The 16201-nt window shown below is 36.8% G+C and overlaps 1 protein-coding gene across 5 annotated transcripts in view; it reads left to right on the plus strand.

The window, feature by feature from the left end:
* The window catches only part of SGMS1 (sphingomyelin synthase 1), a 346369-nt gene that overhangs the window by 183938 nt on the left and 146230 nt on the right, over positions 1 to 16201 (plus strand). For 4 of the 5 annotated variants that reach the window (XM_064269610.1, XM_064269611.1, XM_023546954.2 and 1 more), the window contains exons 4-5: positions 2065 to 2107; positions 6465 to 6593. The gene's annotated coding sequence lies outside the window, so the exon portion shown is untranslated. The remainder of the gene's footprint in view (positions 1 to 2064; positions 2108 to 6464; positions 6594 to 16201) is intronic. The other variant, XM_023546959.2, reaches the window with a different exon arrangement.

Below are 16201 nucleotides of genomic sequence, written 5' to 3' on the forward strand. Positions count from 1 at the left end.
ATTAGAGCCTCTAGTGTTGATCCTATTTTTTCTTCTGTGAACTTCATAGTTTTTGGCTTTATATTTAGGTCTTTGATCCATTTTGGATTAGTTTTTGTATATGGTGTGAGGTATGGGTCCTGTTTCATTTTTTGTGCAGATGGACATCCTGTTTTGCCAGCACTGTTTTTTTAAAAGACTGTCCTTTCCCCATTTGATGGACTTTTGGCCCTTGTTGAAGATCAGGTGACCATAGGTGGATGCATTTACACCTGGGTTCTCAATTCTGTTCCATTGGTCAGTATATCTGTTGTTGTACCAGAAGCAGGCTGTTTTGACTACGGTAGCTGTACAGTGGGTTCTGTGGTCAGGTGGTGCGAGTCCTCCTACTTTATTCTTCTTCTTCAGTAGTGCTTTACTTATCCGGGGCTTCTTCCCTTTCCATATTAAGTTAATGATAAGGTTTTCCATCTCTTAAAAGAATATCATTGGTATTTGGATTGGGATTGTGTTGTATTTATAAATCGCTTTGAGTAGAAAGGTCATTCTCACGATGTTGAATCTACCTATCCATGAGCATGGCATGTTTTCCCATTTATGTAGATTTCTTTTGGTTTCTCGCAGTAGTTTTTGTAGTTTTCTTTGTATAGGTCCTTTAGATCCCTAGATAGATTTATTCCTAATTATTTCGTTTTTTAGGGGCTATTATTGTTTTCATGATTTCCTTTTCATTGTTGTCTTTATTGGTGTATAGGAATCCAACTGATTTTTATATGTTTATCTTGTGTCCTGGGACTTTGCTGAATTTTTCTGTTAGTTCTAGTAGTTTTCTTGTGTAGTCTTTTGGGTTTTCTATGTATAGTGTCATATCATCTGCAAATAAGGACAGTTTAACTTCTTCATTACCAATTTGGATGCCCTTTATTTCTTTTTCTTGCCTTATTGCTCTAGCTAGGACTTCTCGCACAATGTCAAATAGTAGTGGTGATAAAGGGCATCCTTGTCTTGTTACTGTTCTCAAGGGGAATGTTTTCAGCCGCTCTCCACTAATAATGATGTTGGCCTTTGGTTTTGCATAGGTGCCCTTTATTATGTTGAGAAATGTCACTTCTATGCCTATTTTATTGAAAGTTTTTACCAGGAATGGGTGTTGGACTTTGTCAGATTCCTTTTCTTTATTGATTGAAATGATCATGTGATTCTTTTCTTTCCTTTTATTTATGTGGTGGATTACACTGATTGATTTTCTAATGTTGAACCATCCTTGCATACCTGATATAAATCCTGCTTGGTCGTGGTGTATTATTTTTTTGATGTGATGCTGAATTCTCTTGCCTAGAATTTTGTTGGGAACTTTTGCATCTATATTTATAAGAGATATTGGTCTCTAATTTTCTTTTTTAGTGGTGTCTTTGCCTGGTTTTTGTATCAGGGTTATGCTGGCTTCATAGAATGAATTTGGAAGTATCTCTTCCTTTTCTGCGTTCTGAAATAATTTGAGTAGCACTGGTGTAAGCTCTTCTCTGAATGTTTGGTAGAATTCTCCAGTGAAGCTATCTGGGCCGGGGCTTTTTTTTTTGTTGGGAGTTTTTTTTTTTTTGCCTTTTCCATCTCTTGTTAGGGGTCTGTTTAGATTTTCAGCGTCATTTGCTGTTAATTTGGGTAGGTAGTGTGTCGAGTTGTAATTCTTAAGGTTTGAAACTTTGCTTTCTTGTTTTTTTATCTTTCTGTGTGTAGTCAGTTAGTAGTCATTTACTTGAATTAAGAGGAGATAATTCATAAAAGTACATGCTTTTAAAACTCATACCAGAAGATGCGTTGTGGTATGTAATTTTTTATTAGCATTGGATATCCATGCCTGTTTGTGCTTGGCTTTGCCTTGTAGAAGCTTTCTCTGAACATCATAAAAAAACATCATAACAGCCAGAAATTGTGCTAGGAAGTGGGAAAGAACATTTTTTTCCTATGGATATGTAACAAGAAGTGAATAATAATTACCTTGGATTTTTGTGTGTATGTGTGTTTTCTTATAAGCTGTTCATTAGATGAAGAGTGCATCTTAATTTCTTTATTATTTTATCCTAGATTGGAAGGAAGACTAATGAAGAAATATAGCAACGTGATTTCGGTAAATGGAATTTTCATTTCCTTATGTACCATGTATGCTTGCTGTACAATTCCTGTGTTTCCTACTGAGAAAATCTGAACAACTTGAATGTATAAGGGATATTTGGGGGATATAGATACCTATTTCCGAAAGGTCACAGCCTCAAAAACCAGATGGAGCAGCTCTACTCTGCACACATGGGATCACCATGAGGAGGAATTGACTCAATAGCAGCTAACAACAACAATGTAATGGGCAAACAAATATTTATACCATTTAATTAATTTAGCTACTTATATGTAACAGTCACATATTTATATAAAACAGAATATTTTAACTTTTTCCATGCCTAAAACAGTTTTCTTCCAACTCTTATTTGACATTAGTGTCTTCATTATTAGAATCACATTTTTGAAGCACTCAATATCATTTTAGCTGCCTGCGATACAGCACTTTCGGAATTGATGTGTGGTACTGTAATTGGAAATGTTATTTCAAACCACAAGTAACCATTTGCATCATGTTAAGACAGTTGTTTTCATTCTTTCTGTGGATGAACCTTGGACGTCTACACTGTATAACAATTTTTAGGATTGCATTGTTAAATATATTTTTATATATCTGATTTATTCATTTCATGGTAATTGGATGTAATCATTTAATCATTCAAATAGTACTACAGCAGCCAATCCTTGTTCTTTTTATATTTCCATTACCCCTTTGCCCAAAGATAGCCCTTTTCAGCTCTTTAAATGATCTTTTCTGGCATTCACTTACTCATTTCTACATAAATAGTTATATATTTCAAGTGCTGTTTATTGACTTATTTTTAAATTTAGGCTTATATGTTGATTTCCTGCCATGAAAGCTGAGGACTTAGCTCTCACACACAACCCTCTACCTTCAGCACACACCTACTCCTCCTGTCTCCATTTTCTTGATGGAGCCACATTACAGACTGTGGTAAAAGAAATATTTCATGTTTACTTTATTGAGACAATATTTTGTTTGTGGCTCAGCTTAGTGATCCTTAAGTTGAGATGTCTCAGACCATTCTGCTTCCCAGTTGGTTGTGTGTGAACTGTTTTCTCTCTCTGGAAAGTGTTTGGATCTTTTCTTTATCCCTAGAATTTTGAAATTTCACATTGGAACATTTTTTCTTATAGTTTTTTGATATTCATGATGCTTTCAATTTGGAAACTCAAGTGCTTCAATTTGGGAAATTTTCTTTTACTATTTCTTTGACAACTTCCTCTCATCCATTTCTCTGATAGCTTTTTCTATAAGCCTATTATTTGAGTGTTGTACCTACTAGTTTGATCTTATATCTTTTTTTAATTTTCTCTCTGTCTTTTTGTTCAACTTTCTAATATTTTCTGAATATAACTTTTTAATTTCTCCTAGCATGTAATTTCAAATTTAATTTTTTATATAATCTCTGAATATTTCCTTTTTAAAAATAGTATTCTGCTCTTGTTTCATGGATACAATATTTTCTCTTTTCCTTTGAGAATATTTATTGAATTATTTTGATATTCTCTTCTGGTCTTTGCACTTTTCTTTTTCCTTTCTCTTCACCATTTTTATCTGTTTATTTTGGTCTCTGGTTTTAATGTTAGAAGCTTTTCTCAAATGAAATTTCATTTTTTGTCTGTTTATCTCTTCATATTTAAGAGTGAGGCAATAAAAGGTAGACTGAAAGTTTGTTACCTGGTAGCTTCACTACAGGGTCTTTGGTCAGGGACCTGGCCATTTCACTGGGTAATTCCCAGAAGTCAAAATTTACAGATTTTTCTTGGACCTTTCAGTTTCTCCAAAAAGGAATTCGCTGTTCACCTTTCTATAGGGTATAAACATACCTGTGAGGATTTGGGGAAGCCAAGTGGAGGAAAGGAGCCAGAGATCTCACCATCCAAACCTGTAAATTTTTACAACTTAATGCCTCTATTTCAGCCTTACCCACTGTCCATGTGTCTGAGTCAGAAGGCTTGCATTTTCTCCTACGAGTAGAACTGCCTCCTGTTGTAGGGGAGGAGGAGGATGGTTTGTCTGGCTTTTCCAAGTGGGAGAGGAAGCCTGGGTTTCTCACTACTTTTTATACAGACATTCAGCCAGTCCTTTTCTCTCACCCCTACCACTTCCTTCCTCCTTTGGAGGAACCAAGCACCCCAGTTCCTGAGCCTTTCTGGATTAGCTAGCTGGCTTCTTGTTTGCTTCTTAGACAGTGAGGTTCCAGCCTACTCCGCTCAGCCACCATCACTGTCTGCTTTCCAGCTTCCAAAATGCTGTTGACATCTATTGTCTGCTCCAATCTTCTGTTCTTTTTGGCCTATGGATTTATATCTCTTTCCTCCTACTATCATTTTAGTGGGGAGTTGGAGGGAAGCAGAGAAAAACAGGCCTATTCTTTTGGCCATCCATATTGCTTTATAAAATGATCTTTAAAAGACTTTTTAAAAAATGGCATCTCATATTTGTTATTGTTAGGCCCTACTTCCAAATACGATTACTAAAGCTATTTTTTATTTGTTGTTGTTATTGTGCTTTAGGTGAAAGTTTACAGAGCAAATTGGTTTCTTATTGAACAATTAATACACAAATTGTTTTGTATGAAATCTATTTCTTTGCTTCCTTTTTATTAACCAATTTCTTAAAAACAAAAAACAAAAAAACCCCAAACCTGTTGCCATCGAGTCAATTCTGACTCATAGTTGCTCTGTATAGGACAGAATAGAACTGCCACTTTGGGTTTCCAAGGAGTGGCTGGTGGATTAGAACTGCCAACCTTTTTGGTTAGCACTGAAAATGATGTATAAATATCCAAAGTCAAAATTAATTATAGTTACTTTCTGAAACATTATTTCATTATTCAAAATAAACTGAGATCAGGTCTGTAACATGTGACTTGGCGAGAGCTTGAATATAAGATAACACACTAATTCCTGAGGTATAATTTTTTGGGGTGGCAAAAAGCCCTTGGCTTTGTGTTTTGGCTTGTATACTGTAGGTTGGCATCATCAGGAGATAATATTCTTTTATGTAAATGTGTTTTACGTGAATGCTTTCAAGTTAATGTAATGCCAAGAGTTGTAGTTCTTTTTTGACAACTGCTTTCTTTGTGACTGTATTTGGTTGTTTACAGGTGTAGCAGTATTTCTTACAGAGATGAAGAATGATTAAATGGGGAAATTGCCTAGTGTGCCTGGGTCCTTATGGACTACCAGAGTGGTGGTTTCTTTTGCTCCAAGAATTGTTTCTTCATAGAGTTAAGCCTGTTAGTTACCTCAAGATTTCAGCTACCCACTTTCATACATGGAAGCCACCAGGCTTTTTATCCTGGGGTACAGGAATGGGCTTCAAGGAGTTCATGAACCTCCTGAAATTTGATGAGGGGAGGAGTGAAATAGCCTTAGCATTCATCAGATATTCAGTGTTATAGGGCCCATATGATCCTAGAAAGAGTTGAGAACCCACTTCTTAAAGATTACTATTTTTATACTGCTGTTGAAACTATACACGCAAAACATACACCAATTCAGCAGTTTCTGCACGTATAATTCAGTGACATTGATTACATTGTTCAACTTGTACAACCATTCTCACCCTCCTTTTCCAAATTGTTCTTTCTTATTAACATAAACCCACTGCCCCCCAAGCTTCCTATCTAACCTTCCAAGTTGCTGTCATTAGTTTGATCCCATATATATAGATCTTTAAAAGAGCACAATGTTCAAGGCAGATATTCTTTACTAATTGTAGAGAAACAAAGAGACTGTTATTAACTTAAACATGATCCATATAAAAATGCTACTTTTCTAGTGTTTTCACATTCTTTCAGATGTAAGTACAAATTACTATGAATGAGAAGCTAAATGAACACCTCTCCTTGTTCTTTGTCAGGGGTAAAACATTATCTCTAGCTTCCTGTTATGCACAGCCACCCATTCACACATTATCTATCTGTAAAAACTATCATTTCTGAGCATACTGTTTCGGTCTCAGAGAGATGACCATCTTTTTATAAGGTTAACTCATAAGGATGGTAACTTAGCAGTCACCTTTTGTTTTCATTTTGAAGCTGCTAACTTAATTTGTGATTATCAGTTATTTGTTGATAATTAAAGATAGGAGATAAATATCTAAAAGGAGAAATGCCTCTATATGACAGAATGTTATAAAATTATATTTTTCAATCAAGAAAAAATTGGGGGCAAGGTGGGAAGGGTCCTTTGTGAACTTTTTGTTTCCAAGCTAAGACTTTAATAGTTTAATGCTTTTTATTCATAGTGAACTATTCTAGATTTATAAATTCTTTTTGTGGTTTACTTTTATGATTCCATCTCAAAGTGGTTACACTTAAACTGTTCCTCTACTCTAGACACACCACTGAGTTCTTCAAGATGCACGGAAATATCTGGTTGGGAAGCTTGTGAAGTGGAAGACAAAACCCTCCTGAGAATAATTTGAAAGGAACCTGTCAGTAAATGCAAAACAGTAGCTGTTGGAGGTATGTAATAACTCAGAGCTTTAGTTCAACATGGCATGAGCCACTGTGCTGTACTGAGTCAAGTTGAGTCATTCCCTGGGAATGTTCTTAGGGCAGAACCTCATCCTCTGTCCTTAGTCAAATACACTGTTCTCTAAACTTGACTGCGTAGTGGGATGTCACTCTTCATACCTTCTTGAGCACCTCTAACTCAGCCCCTGGATGTTGCTGAATCCAGGAAAGTAAGTTCTGTCTGGTGTACTCAGAGCTGCCAATAATCTGGATGCTGGCATTTGAGAAAGAGAAAGTAATCTTATTGCAGTGCACAGACCAAGGAGCCGAGAGGAAGTTCCTCAGATCCAACTCCCTGAGCCGTGGGAAAGCAGAGTTTATATGTGATTTGGGCAGCAAGATGGTGGCCATGCAGACATACTGGGGAGGCAAAATTCTGGAAGGAATATGTAGCGCAGCCAGGAAACAGGAGGTGACGTGGTTCTAGTCAGACCTCTCACTTCAGAAGGGGGTTCGGGTGATGATTTTCTTTCTGACTCATTCCACCTGTTGCTGCATCTTCTGTTGAGTTCAATTAACATTCACAACTGGCCCTTCTGCATATGCAGGGTGGGCCAAATCTAGCTTAGGCTAGTTTAAGGCAGTCTTTTCTGACTAATGCCAGGTTACATGGAGAATTCTTGTTGCCTGAAGGACAATAAAGACCATAGAGGCAACGTTGCCAGATGAAAGTGATAGATTTCTAGCCAAAGACCTCAATACCCTGTTTTCTGGGAGTAAGGCAGTGTCAAAGCTCAGCAAAAGGCACCCTCTCAACCAGGTATGACTTATTAGCTTTACTGTTACCTGGATGACATCAAAGGCCATATCCCATGGGGTTGTGGTTGCCCTGGATTGACAGGTTCCTTGTTAGTTGTTGCCTTGACCTGCTTGTCTCCTTGACTACCCCCCGACCCCCAAGTTACAATATTAAATGGTTACTTCATTTTCTTGCCTACGTTCTTTCATTTTTCATTTTCATTTCTCTTCTTAACCATGTTCATCATCAAGGGTACCTATTATTTCATACCCTCTGACTACAGCTGCTAATCAAAAGGTCAGCAGTTTGAATCCACCAGGTACTCCTTGGAAACTGTATGGGACAGTTCTACTCTACTCTGTCCTATAGGGTCACTATGAGTCAGAATTGACTCAGTGGCAGCAGGTTTGGTTTTTCTTCGCTTCGCTGGGTGTCTGACTTTTGACGCTCTTTTTTAATGGTATAGACTATGTCATTTGCATCGTATGCATGTAAAAGCTGGACAATGAATAAGGAAGACCAAAGAATTGACATCTTCGAATTGTGGTGTTGGTGAAGAATATCGAATATACGATGGACTGCCAAAAGAATGAACAACCCTGTCTTAGAAGAAGTACAGCCAGAATGCTCCTTAGAGGCAAGGATGGCGAGACTGCGTCTTACTTACTTTGGACGTGTTGTCAGGAGGGATCAGTACCTGGAGAAAGATATCATGCTTGGCAGAGTACAGGGTCAACGGAAAAGAGGAAGACCCTCAATGAGGTGGATTGACACAGTGGCTGCAACAATGAGCTCAAGCATAACAACGATTGTAAGGATGGCTCAGGACCAGGCAGTGTTTCATTCTGTTGTGCATAGGGTTGCTATGAGTCAGAATGGACTCGATGGCACCTAACAACAACAACGTGTCATGTTACATGTCCGCTTGATCGATTGGAGCCCTTAGTTATTTTCATCTGCCAGTATAGAACATCTACAAATATACCCCGTGCCTAGTATTTTACATGCTTTTGATTCTCACACAATCTTGAAAGCATTAAATAAGTCCCACATTCTAGATGAAGAAACAGAGAAGTTTTAAGTGGTTACATAACCAGCTCACTCTTTCACAGAGACTTAAATGGGATTCCACACTAGGTCTGTTTATCTCAAACCACGTGCTACTTCCGATAGCCCATAGCCCATGCAACCTTGCCTTTTTGAAGCTGAGTTTGAGAAATATCCCAATTCTCATTGAATTTAACCTTTTGCTCTAATTTTTTCACCATTATTTGCTACTTTCCCCATTTTATGGCATCTTACTTGGTTTATAATTATACTTATAACATTGAATTAGTGTATTAAAATTAAATATTTTCAATATTTATTCTTCCCATGGGAGTCCCTGGGTGGCACAAAAAGTTAAGTGCTTGGCTACTAAACAAAAGGTTTGCTGTTTAAACCCACCCAGAGGTGCCTCAGAAGAAAGGTGTAGTGATCTGCTTCCAAAAGGTCATAGCCGTGAAAACCCCATGGAGCAGTTCTGCTCTGTACACCTGGGGTTGCCATGAGTTGGACTTGACCCTGTGGCAACTGGTATTGGTTTATTGTTCTCATAATTTCACTGTTGTGAACTTTAAGTTTGTTTTCTTAGAGATCCCACGTTATGTCAGTTTTGCAAAGAGAGGCCCACTGTCTGTGTTACTGATAATGCAGAGTGCCCTCCCTGCCTCATCCCTCAGTCTGTATTGCTACGTTAGAATACAGCTTCCAGGAAACAGCAATATATTTGGTGTGTCGTAAACTAATAATTTTTAATTTTTCTCAATATGTATTATGCTGCTAAGCCAATATTAAATAGAATAAATGTTTATTTAAATTGGTAGAATGCTCAAGTTGTAATGATCAGAGCAGGGGTAACAATTGTCAGGTACAGATAATGTATTTTGATATTTTTGAAAATTAGTAGTATGTTTCAAATATTTGCCATTAAAGAAACCAGAAACATAACATGGTAAGCATGCCAACTAGGTTAATAGAGGAATTTGACAGCTGAATGCTTATGTAAGATTATGATTAGAAATTTTAAAATTAATATTTGGAGAATTTGGAAAAGTTTATTATTTTTTTGAGTAGCTGCTCTTGGAAGTTTTACTTTTGTAGAATGCTTTAGCATAGTAGATCTTCACATTTAGTCATGAGAAAATGGCTGTTTTTTAAATATTGTAGTGTTTACTTTGAATTGGCATTGGTGGAAATAGTTTCTAAGGAAGAAAATGGTTTGCTTCCCACATTACAAATATGTTCAGGCTTTTAAATCATTTAATCCAAAAGCATCCACTATTTATTATTTTTTGCTCTAAATTTGAGAACCTGGACTTCCCCCAGTGTTTTCTTTTTTCTTATCGTAGTTGTATTTTTAATGCGTTGAATGCATTTCTGAGAATTATATGAATGATTTTTTTAATAAATTTTGAATAAATTCAAGTTGATTGGGAAAGTACACTAATTTTTAAGTATTCCTTAAGAAACTCTTTTGTAAAATGAAGAAAACTTTATGTGAACAAACCATTTTCTCATCTTTATGTAGAGATTTTTAATCTTGGGCATTCCTTTGATAATTTTTTTTTTTTGTATCATATTCAAGGATGTGCTAGGTGTTTTTGTACTAGCTGTACATATTCTACCTGTATTAATTTGGGAAAGAAGCCATGATAGAAAAGAGAATTAGATAAGTAATGGCTCATTTATGGAATCTTCTTTTTCTGAACTCTGGTTAAAAAAAAAAGGTAATAATTAATACATTCACTTAAGACTCCCACACGGTCAGAAAAATTATTAAGAAAAATATTCAGAAGCATGAGTATTGTCCTGACAGTCTCACATTCTACCGCTTTTCTCTTCTGTCAAAGTAAATGAATCAAGGTGAAATAAAACTAAATTAGTTATCTATTTCTATGAGGGCGGTGGTGGTGAGAGAATGGGCAGAGCAGACAGCCAGAGGGTGAAGATCACGTAAATAACGTACACTGGTAAACCAGAGCCTCTGTTTTCAAACTTACTCCTCTTAAAGTTGGCTTCTTGTAAAAGAAAGTGTGAAATTCTTCATCTCGTCATTTAGAATAACCCAGAATGTTCTTACTTCAATGGACTTACAGCAATTATTTTTTTCTTTTACTCTTTTGCTGCTTATGCAGCAGTCTTATGTTTTCTCTAGCATGGTTTTGACATCATTTTTTAAAAATACTCTATTAACTCTTTTATATAATCTCTAAAGAATAGTATCTACTACTTCATGCCTTTTATAGCCTAAGGACTTTATTTGCATAGTCTTTAATGAAAACCTTGGTACTACGAAGGAACTTTCATCACCTTCCTTCATTCAACAAACTTCTGGTGCCGCCTTTATGTTCTGGGCCCTCCTTTAGGCACTTTAGACAATGAACAACACTGACAGGGAGATTAAAAAAAAAAAAACCCAAAACCCCACATTATGGAGCTAACAGATGAGTGGGAAAAAGATGATAAACTAGGTGAAAGATATATGTTTGCTAGATGGCAATAAGGGTTCTGGCAAAAAATAAAGCAAGGAAGTGAATGGGGAGTATGAATGGTATGTGTGTGTATGCGTGTGTGTGTGTGTGTGTGTGTGTAGAGGTCAGGGAAGGCTTAGTAACAAGGTGACATCCTCGTAAAGACCTGACGGAGGGGAAGGAGTGAGCATGCTGTATCTGGGGCAAGAGTGTATCAGGCAAGGGAATAGTAAGTACAGAGGCCCTGAAACTTTCCTTATTTCAAATCCAGGAAACCAAAGCTCAGCCTTGCCCAGAGCTCCAATAAGCATTGGGTTGCTGGTTCAAATCCAGGTCTGTCATAGTCCAAAGTCCATCCTTTCTCCTCTATCTCAGCTTACCTCTAAGAGGAGGTTTTTGTTCATCTTAGGAAGCTTCCCAGCACCTAGCAAAGTGTGTTGTACAACGTGAGCGCTGAAGATTTAACCATGTGTGCTCTTAAGCAAAAGTTAATAGGTAAATAGGTAGGTAGAAAAAAAAATTGATTAGATAAATTGGTTATTTATGCTTAGCTAGGACCTCAAAATTATAACCTTTTCCCCCAGGACTCTGCAGAAAGTGAAGGAATCACTTTTAGGAACTACACTTTCTGCAATTTTTTTTTTTTTAATTCAAATTTCTGTTATTTTGCTTTGAAATTTTCTGTTCATGTTTTATTTGTGAAATTTTAAGAGTGTACTCCTAGTTTTACAGAAAGTGACACAAACAGTGGCTTAGAAGGGAGAACGTGTGACAGCAACAGACATGCGACACTTCTTCTCTGCTCTATTGAGAAATGCTGTCTCTTTTGCTGTGTTTGTGTATGTGAACCTGTGAAAAGGTCGCTCACCAGGACCATGTTATGCAGCTCCATTTTACTAACTTTAATGAGACATTAAATTAGTAGCAGATTAAATGAAGGCACCAGGGGGGCTGTGGACCCAAAGCCTTCCTTGAATGGGACCTCGTACTGAGCACCTCTTTCCTACCTCCCCACTTACCAATAGTAAATGACTGGTCACTATTGTCATTCTGCACCATCTAGCTGAGTTGGCATACTTGTGGTGATTTGAACTCATGTGTGCCATTTTTCTTTCTTGTTCAGAATAATGAAAAGATATTTTTATTATTTTTGGATAAAAGAATGATCAACCAATGTGCTATTTATTGTATCATGACTTTGATATAATGATTATCATTAAGTAACCCTGAAACCCATCCTTAGGATCATGATCCAAGTGATATGCTGTGAGTATATCTAGCCATACTCACTGATGTTCAATGGCAATAGGGACCTAGTTTAATATAACTCTTATAGTGTCATCTCCCTTTTGGAACCAGCTTGTGAGCATAACTGAATAGTTGGTGTGAAGGCTGAAAGTTTAGAGCAAAGACTAAGTAAAAGCATTTTCCGTTTGGATGGGCCTTCCATTCTTTTCTGCTGGCCTATTCATTCAGGAAACCTTTGCTGAGGGCTTATTATATGGAAGGTCTGGAGATGTGTCCCCTATGCTCAAGGAAGTCCCCGTTTTACTCAGAGGAGGCTTTTGTGGGGTATGTTTTTGTTTAAAACTAGTCAATCTTGAGAAGACTGTGAGAGGAGGGAAGAATTTGTGAGATAATAAGGAAGGATTTAGTACATAAAGAGCGTAAGATTGTACTGAATTGATTTAGAGTGAAAGTCAAGAAAGATACTCTCATTCCAAAGATGTTTGTATATTTTAATTGACTCTTAAATACTAAGTTTAAATTAATCATTTAGTTCTTGTTTTTTTGATTGATATCCTTTATTTTGGTGATGTTATTTTTTCCACATTTATAGTTTTTGCTCCTTCAAAACATTGGTTTGAATGTGACTATCCCAGCTACTCTGCTTCATCACTCTCACCTTTAGCTCCCATTGCCACCTGGCCCAGCATCTGTCTTCATCCACTCAAACAGTATGCAGTGAGCACTTACTACATACTAGACACTGTTCTAGGTGTTGGGGATACAGCATTGAACCAGACAAAGTCCCCATTGTCAAAGGGTTTGTATTGGAGTGGGGAGAATAGTCAATAAACAGACAAATATGTCAGGTGATGATGAGTTGTACAAAGAAAAATAAAGGCGGAAAAGGGGATGGGAGTGATGACGAGAATGCTTTTTGCAATGAGATAAAGACAAGAAAGGCACCGTGGATATGGCCATGTTTGAGTAGTGACCAAGGGATCAAGCCATGTGGATATCTGAGGGAAGATGGTTCCAGGCAAAAGAAACTGCAGTTGTAAAAGCCAGAAGGTAGGACTGTGTTTGCTGTATTTGTGCAATGACAAGGGGGCAAGTATGGCTGGAATGCAGTGAGAAGGAAAGTTGTAAGACATGAAATGAGAGAAGTAATAGGAGGCCAGAGCACATGGACCTCTCTGTAGGACATGATGAGAAGTTTGGCGTTTGCTCCGAGTGATGTGAGAAGATACCTGAGGTTTTAAGGAGAGAAGTGATGTGATGTTATGTTTTAAGAAACTCTGTCTCTGGTTGCTGACTGAAGAATATATTACAGGGGACTTTAGAGGATGCACGGAGCCTAGTTAGTTAGGAGGCTATTGCAAAAGTCTTGGCCAAGGTACGTAGGCTTGGACTAAGGTGGAAGCAGTGGAGGAATGAGAAGTAGTGGGATTCTGGATGTATTTTGAAAGAAGCTAATAGAATTTATTTTCGCTAATAGATGTCAGTTTGAGAGAAAGAGATGCATTAAGGATTATTCCATTGATTTTGACCTGAGCTGTGGTAAATTGGAGTTACCATTTACTGAGATGGGGAAAAAGCGAAGGAAGAACATGTTGGGGTTGTGGAAGGCTGGGGAGTCAAGACTGGTTCTGGATATAATCTGTATTAGTTAAAATAGGTAACTTTGTGATCTCTGGAGAAGTTCAGCCGGGACATTTATTACAGAAGAGATGATATTTAAAACCGTGGGGTTAGATGAAATCACCTAAAATTCTCAAAGTATTGTAGAGACCCCTGGGGATCTTTGAGACCTTGAGAAAAGTCTGCAGACTTGTAACTATTCTTATAATAATACTAAGACGCTATTTGCCTTTTTCACACTTACTCTCTCCCAAGTAAACAGTGAAGTTTTCTAGAGGCTACATGTGATACCATAACAGATTGAAAGCAGACTTAGATATGGGAATCCAGTTATCTTCTATTAAGCCAGACATAAAAGAGATTTGCAAAAATGTAAAATGATGCCACTCTTCAAACTAAATATATATTCTTTTGTTTTGGAAAATATATTTTTCATTTAAAATGTTATCTGTGTTGACATGTAATAGGTTTATTATTGTTGCTTTCAGATGAATTAATAAATATTTTATTAAATTTCTCAGATTTCTAGTATAAGTATGGATAGATACAACCCTCTCACAAGAGCTCTTTGGGTTCCTAAGTAATTTTTAAAAGTATAAAGGGCTCCTAAGACCAAAACATTTGAGAACCTCCAACCAATGATATTAGGGAGGAAGTCTGAGACTTGAATGACCAGTGGGCATTTCAGGCAATAAAGAAGAACTCACAAAGGAGACTGAGAAGGAACTGCTAGAAAAAAGGAAGAGATCTAAGAGTGAGTGGTGCCCTGGAGGCCAAGTTAAAAAAAAAAAAAAATGCTTCAAGAAGAAGGGACAGTTAGGTGTGTCATATGCTGTTGCTAGGAAGAATTGAGAAGAACTTAACACTGGATTTGGAAAAGTTAGAAGTCATTGGTGATTTTGAGATGGAGAGTCTCAGTAGATTAGTGGGAACAAAAGTAGGCTCAAGCAAGAATGAAAGGGAAGGAATTTATATCTCAGTTTAGACTCCTGAGAGTGAGAATTGAATTTAACACAGCTCTTCATTTCAAAGGCATATACCATAGTTTGCTGGCTAGTCTTCACGTTTACCTTGCACAGAAATCAACCCCAGCCAAAACAGCTGTGAAACTGGGGATGTATGGTGTGGAAACTGGTACAAGACATGGTTGTTTGATCTCTTGCTGTGGGTAGGATAATTTTCTTTAAAAAGAAACAAGGGGTTATTTTCCCTTGTTTTAAGAAACACGGTTATATGGAGTTAGTTGCTAAAATAAGTTTTTTCTTCCTTAAAATTACTGTGCCCTTCAAAAGGAAGACCTGAATTTGTTATATCGGCTTCTTACATATTATTGAAGCTTGAAGAGCTTCCATTACTATTTCTTGCAGTGTTGGCCTGGCAGCAGATTCTTTCTGTTTTATATAAGAAAATACCTTTATTTTTCTTTCCTTTTGGGGAGGTATTTTTGTTGGCCGTAGGTGCAGTGGTTAAGAGGTTAGTGCTAACCAAAAGGTCAACGGTTCAAATTCACCAGCCACTCCTTGGAAACACCATGGGGCATTTCTATACTGTCCTATAACTTCCCTAGGAGTCAGAATCAGGTTATTTTTTTTTTTTTGGTTTTATAGAATTCTAGATTGACTTTTTTTTTTTTTTACTTTCAGCTCTTTAAAGATATTGTTCATTGTTTTCTGGCTTCCTGTTTCTGATGAGATGTTAGCCAAAATTCTTATTATTATTCTTGCATGTGTAATATGTGTTTTCTGGTTACTTTTAAGATTTTTTTTCTTTATCTTTGGCTTTCATTTTTAGGTGAGGTTGTTTTGGGGTTAACTGAGCTTCTTGCTTCAATGCATTGCTGTTTTTGATCAGCTTTGGACAGTTTCTGCCAGTGGTTCTTTATATATTTATTTCTGCCCCAAACTCTCTACTGTTCTTTAATACATAAGTTAGGCCACTTGATACTGTCCCACAGGTCACTGAGGCTTTTTAAAAAGATTGTTTTCTCTCTGCGCTTCAGCTTGAATTTTTACATTGACATATCTTCAAGTTTATCAGTCTTTTTTTTTTTTTTCACTGTTATGCCAAATCTGCTATTAACCCAATTCAGTGTGCTTTTCATTTCAGATATTGTAGTTTTCAGGTGCAGAATTTCTGTTTAGTTCTTTTTTACAGTTTCTGTATCATTCCTGAAATTCTCTATTTCTTTACCCATAATATCTATCCATCTCTGCAGATTATTTAATATGCTATTTTAAAGTCCAGTTTTTAGTTCTAGAGTTTCTATTTAGTTCTTTTTTACAGTTTCTGTATCACTCCTGAAATTCTCTATTTCTTTATCCATGATATCTATCTTTCTCTGCAGATTATTTAACATATTTACCATTGCCATTTTAAAGTCATCTCTAATTCAATCTTCTCTGTTATTCGTAGGTGAGTTTCTGTGGGCCGATTTATCT

The sequence above is a fragment of the Loxodonta africana genome, chromosome 16 (genome assembly GCF_030014295.1).
Source record: "Loxodonta africana isolate mLoxAfr1 chromosome 16, mLoxAfr1.hap2, whole genome shotgun sequence".
In the NCBI taxonomy this organism is placed as follows: domain Eukaryota; kingdom Metazoa; phylum Chordata; class Mammalia; order Proboscidea; family Elephantidae; genus Loxodonta; species Loxodonta africana.